The sequence below is a fragment of the Strongylocentrotus purpuratus genome, unplaced genomic scaffold (assembly GCF_000002235.5).
Source record: "Strongylocentrotus purpuratus isolate Spur 01 unplaced genomic scaffold, Spur_5.0 spur5_contig_847, whole genome shotgun sequence".
Taxonomy (NCBI): domain Eukaryota; kingdom Metazoa; phylum Echinodermata; class Echinoidea; order Camarodonta; family Strongylocentrotidae; genus Strongylocentrotus; species Strongylocentrotus purpuratus.
In genome coordinates, this window is record NW_022145554.1 from 1,638,651 (window position 1) to 1,645,053 (window position 6,403).

Below are 6,403 nucleotides of genomic sequence, written 5' to 3' on the forward strand. Positions count from 1 at the left end.
AAGTACTCTTCAGACCTCCACCACATGACACCAATGATACCCAGTCCAAGCTTTGAGGATTGGTAAAGCTGATCTTGAAGGATGCTCGTGGCCATGATTGGATTGTACGTCATTCTTGTTCTAGATGAATGTGTTTTTATTTGAGTAGCCAGGTTTAGGCAATTCTCAACGGGTTCCCAGTGGATGGTACTGTCTGCCTAGAGCAAAAGGGACATTTTGTCGGCCGGCTGGCAGAAGGGCGTTAGCGACTCGAAAACTACTTTTACAAATTATTCGCATTTAAAGAATTGTTTTATATTTAAACTGCTTTTTGTCCCGAAATTTGGTTTAAAACTTAAATATTAATATAAATGTTATAGTAGAACACGGCCACAATTTTTTTTGGAAGTAATTCAGTTTTATAAAAGTTTGAGGCGATTTAGTGCTAACGCCCTTTTGCTTAACGCTTCATTTTTTACCTGAAATTCAAGCGCCCTTCCGCCAGCCAGGCGACAATTTACTTTTTATGCAGAGGGGAGACAAGTAAATGCCCTTTCAGCTCTCAGCAATTGTTGTGCTGCAAATGTACTCCCGTGTTGCTACTTAACATTTCGAACATTACCTCGGGCAAACATGATTTAACTGTAACAGCATTCTGTATTATTCAGGTTTGTATAAATGGAAGTAAAACATATCATGAGTCAATATTTTTGTTTTCATTGTGCAATACATTCTAGAGGAACTTGAATATGAAAATTGATATGTCTGGACCACTTGAGGGCATTTTTTTAACATTGACTAGGGAATTTTTACAGTATGAATGTTATATGTATTGTTGCTCTCCTAGCTTTTATCCCTTCCCTCTCTCTCTCTCTTTCTGTCTCGTTGTGTGTTATTATGTGTGCGAGTATTTAAGTTTTACAGAGATGTGTCGCAATCAAATATGATGATGTAGTTCTAGGGACTGATCTTTAACATTGGCATCCGAAAGATAGGACCCTTTAGTTTTAATTTGGAGTCTTTCTTTCAAAAGTAGTTTGTAAGTAAGATGAATTCAGAATGGATACTACTACTACTAATCCATTCTGTCTCCCCTGTGCTCTTTTGCATGCTCTTACTTTATCATGACATTGTATGTTTCATTCTTTTAACCTTTTAAACATTTTCAGAAAGTAATACTTGCAGTATCAACAATTAATTTTCTTTGTTTTTACCTTAATCATCAAAAGCAATAATTGTAAGCACTTTTAATCTGGGTATTTATAGGTTTGTCATGAATGCACAAAGTTATGGCGTTTACGTTTTTTAAATGGTTATCAACACACATTTGCATGTACCGCCAACATATTAAGGGTTTTAAACATCATTAGTATAGATTAGGGTTTGCATTGAACTTTTAATTTTCATTGATTTTAAGTTTGCAGCTAAAATACGATTGTACTGTTTTTTAACTTTTATGAATGACTTTCGCATCTAATTTTATTTTGAGAGAAACTAGGAGGCGTTAACCGATCATGGAATATCACCATGAATTTGTAGTTTGTTCAGGATGAATCATATTATGCAAAACCTGAACCTTTGCTGAAAATAACATGCACTAAAATAAATAATGCATTTATGTACAGGTGCATGCACCAATGGAACTCGCAAGTAAAGTAAAAAAACCCATCGTAAGGGAACAAATATGTGAATTATTTCAAATATGAGGCCATAAAATCCTTTTTCAATTTTACACTCTAACCACCTTTTCTTTACCAAGAACAACAACAGATCAAAGGTAATGAATGTCAGAACAACCATATGCTATGCAGTTAAGTAGACTGAGTCTGTACAAGTCTTTTCAATTGTTTAATATGTGTGTAGCTATTTGCATGCAGCATCTTGTGATGATCCTCTGTTCTATATTTTACTCATCTGTATATGTTAGATATTATCTATGTCACATAGCTTGGAAGCCGTAGGGGTGACAATGAAATGCAACATGCGACAGTTCTCCAAATTGATATTTAACTACATGAATGTTTTTTTATAATTCAATCCATGACATACAAATGCATATTAACTTCTGTACAGGAGTATGGGTCTATACTAACTATCATCTATTTAATCTGTTTTTAAAGATGTCGTGGTCTAGTGAATACATCACCGGACTGTGATCACATGGTTCATGGTTCGAGTCCCGATACACTATTAATGTCCTTTGGCAAGACATTAATCTTCATTTGTCACTGGATGCAAGCATTAATGTGGTTGGATTGGCATGTGTGTGCTTGTAAAAGGCCACCGAGATGGAATACTTCCTAGGAAGCGGAGCAATTGCACTATCATGTGCGGATTAGCGAATAAATCCAATGCCCGGGTAATAATGATTGCAATGTAAAACATGTAGAGACATACAGTAGGTTTGCGGGTACACCATGTGAGAGAGAGAGGTTTGAGGAGTCCTGAAAAGGACTGACTCGATAATCTTTCTTGGGGGTGTGTAGTCCTGAAAAGGACTGTTGTTATCTTTCTTAGCATATAACAACAGTCCTTTTCAGGACTACACACCCCCAAGAAAGATTACCGAGTCAGAGTCCTTTTCAGGACTCCTCAACCCTCTCTCTCTCTCACATGGTGCACCCGCAAACCTACTGTATATCTACATCACCATGCAAGCCGACACTTACAAGCAGCACGTAGAGACATTGTATTAAATGCTATACAACTGGGGCTATTGTTGTTATTATTGTGTAATATAATTATTGATCTAGAAATGTATCACAATTTATTTTTGAACATTTTCATTCATTTTTTCTGCCACCTGCTAAGCACCCCCCTAAAATTCCTTCTTAATTATGTTGTGCCTATTTTGAAATCACAGCCAGCTAAAATTGTAATAACAATGCACACGATCATGTATTATACCATGACTAGGGCTTGGAGCATTTGCCAATAATAGAAACAGAGGTTTATACACCATCCAGCCCACATTCTTTTTATTTAAGTAATGCTGGAATATGTCTGGCCTACATGACCCAAAAGGCTAAAATGTTTTGAAAAGTTGTTATTCTAATAGTGTGGTACAATGCTGTTGCAAAGTCAACGAAATTGCACTACTATGACTTCAATAGACCATTTTCAAAGTGTATTCAAGTTTAGTCAGGTATGCATTAAATATAATTACATTACAAAAATAGTCTATAAACATGTGGTACATGTAAAGCTATTTTTATAGAAATTCTCTGAAATTTTTATGATCTGTTAAATAGAGTGCAGTGAAGTCCTCTTCAATAATTTACCGATTGTACATGTGAGATTAAATATTGTGGATTAGAGATTTATATCAGGTCTCATCTAAATATTACGCTACTTTTCCAAAGATTCTTCTTGCTTTCCTGTAGATTTCAACCTTTTTGCAGAGAGAGAGAGGGGGGGGGGGGGGGAGACAGGATGGGAGAGGAAAAGAGATGGAGATATTGAGAGATAGGGTTGGAATGGGTAGGGAGGGAGAGAGAAAGAAACAAGGGTGTCTGCGTATATTTTTGTGCGGTGAGAGAGAGAGAGAGAGAGAGAGAGAGAGTGGGGAAAAGGGGGAGGGGTGGCGGAGATAGGATGGGGGATGAAAGAGATGGATATATTCAGAGATAGGGTTGGAATGGATAGAGAGGGAGCTATAGGGTATGTGTGTGTGTTGTGTACCAGTAAAATAACCTCCAGATTTGGTTGAGTTTTTTTTTTATAAGTGAATAACATTTACAATCGACATATAAATTATGTTTAGGTAATGTCAATACTCGTACCTAGATTTTTATCGAGTTGCCCTTCGACACAGTGAAGTGATTCTTATCAATCTAAAAGATTACAATAATCAATGTCAGAATTAAAAAATAATTAAATAAATTAAGCTCCTAATGTAGCATCAAAGCTGCTGTACGTTTCTTGTGTATTGCCATCATTCCACGAGCCCAATGCATGGCATCTTTCCTTTATTAATCAATGAAGACACTTATACTCAATCGCATTCAAATTAAAAGTAGAAATTCTATAGATATTGGGCCATAAGCAAATAAAGGCGGTATAAATTATTATTGAGTTAAAAACTTATTGACCCAGTACATATAGACGAACATCATTGTCTCTGTAAACGAAATAATAATAAACTTTAAGACAGGCCTTTATCTCGCTACTTGTTTATGCACTTGGACTATGAACAGCGATATGAAATGCATTTTATCAACTAACGTAAGTCAAACAAGATTATTATCCCTAGTGACTCAGAGGTTATGGAAATTCCAAGCGGCGAACAATTTGGGGAATGGAAACTTACATTCATCTTATTCAAGAAAGCAAATTCGTAATTTATCTTTATTTTCAGCATGACAAACTGATGAAATATATCATTATAGCCGTTACACAATTTGTCGGAAATGTACCATGTTGTCCCTCCTTCACTGTTTAGTATCCTGTTTTTCTAGAAACCCAACATTCAAGACGTTTATTATATTCTATAATGTCTTTATATAATATCCCGTTGTATATCAAGTACATATAATGTCTCATGATTTACGTCTCTGGTTGTATCGTAATGAAACATTTTGATAGCAACAGATCTATCAAAGATGAAAAAATAAATTCAGGCCGAGATAGACTATGATTATAGGTTCACAGAAGTAATGTATAAGCCAAAGCTTGTGGAAAAAAGTCAAATATTGAGAACCTCTCAGTGAAAGTAGTTTTCATTCCCACACTACAAACTATGGCAAGAACATTTAAATGTAATATATTATTTGAGCACTTTCTCGGCTCAAATTAGCTTTAAAAATGTACAAGATGAAACAAGGCTCATTATAAACGCGTGGTACTTTTCAGTTGGGGGATAGAAGAAAAAAATTGGTGAAATAGCACTATCAACCCTAAATGAAAATTGTGCCCAAATACTAACCTTTCAGTGGTTTCGACAGAAACATAAGTAACAATAAAAACAAGAGCAATAACAACAGGGAAAATGCATTAAAAAGCATATTCAATTTTAAGCTTCATGCCTTGGGCAAGGTAATTATGAAAAAGTATGATTATAAAACACCCTTTTCAATAAAATTACAGAAAACAATTCGGCTTACTGAGTTTTATATAACATATCGTAATCAATTAAAATGACATCACCTTTCCCTTACCTCCCCAAAATACATTAGTGCAGTAATGACCCTCTAACGGAAAAAACGGTACATTGCACACATATTAAGTAACCTATGTGTACTATGTACCTGGTTTTTCCATTGGAGGGGTCACGAAACCCCACCCAATCACAATGTATCTTATCTCATTTTGCCAGTTCCAGCGCTGTTCTTTTTGCAAACAGCTGCAACTTATTCATACATTAAAATATTAGTATTCATCATAGTCATAACATTTATAAAAATGGGCGTTGATGAAATCCACCCTTTTGCAAGTTAAAAAACTTTCGGCTATCTTGTTGGCGAATTTGGTACGAAAACCCCCATTCAAATCGTCTAGCGATTTATGACGATAATGATGCTGTTGAATTATCAATCGCAAAATAAATAAATCTAAGCTTAAAAATATATCTGCACTAAATAATGTAAAGAAAAATCAAATATGGTATATAATTATGGTTATCCATCTTTTAAAATCAGGTAAATTAATTCGAATTCTTAACATTTTTCAATGTTGATTTTCTCAACCAACTCGGCTTGTTACTTTTAAAGTATATGAATGTTAAAAACGCGGTGCATACTTCAGCTCCTCGAAGTGGGTGCCGGGGCCTGGTGCGTCGTTTGAATAAAGGGGAAGGGTAAGTGGGGATGTTGCTGTTCCATCACTCACTAATTCGTCTATTATTGTTTTATATAATTTCTTTCACTTTGGCTATCCCATAATCAATATTTGTTTTTATATCACCCATCCATTTAGAACTTTTTCCTATACCTCCACAGATAGTCCGGCGATTGCCTCTTGGGCCCTCTTTAAAAAAAATCTTTCTACCATAAGGGCAAGGGGTAGTAGGCCAAATTGGTAGACCATTTTGAATAGGGTTTGGAGCAAAAAATTGTCCATCAAATATTGACGACTGTGTTTACTTTAATTTTTCAGCAACTGATCTATTTAGGAGCACATGATGATTTGCGACACTCGAGCCAGACATCTATGACTCTAAACGATTGGACTATTCGATGTAGCTCCTAGTAGATCATTAACTAATGAGAATGTGAACAGTTACATGTCGTTTTTCGGAAAGTTCGTTACTCCGAAGGTTCGTACTTCCGAAGGTTTCGTAAATGAAAAAGACCCCTATATGAATCTCCACATATGGGAAATTTGCGTTTCGGAACTGCACCTTTCGAAATGTTGAACCTTCGGAAAAAAATGAATACCCTTATGTGAACAGGCCCTAGGTAAACTCGAGAACGAAACAGACTGTGCA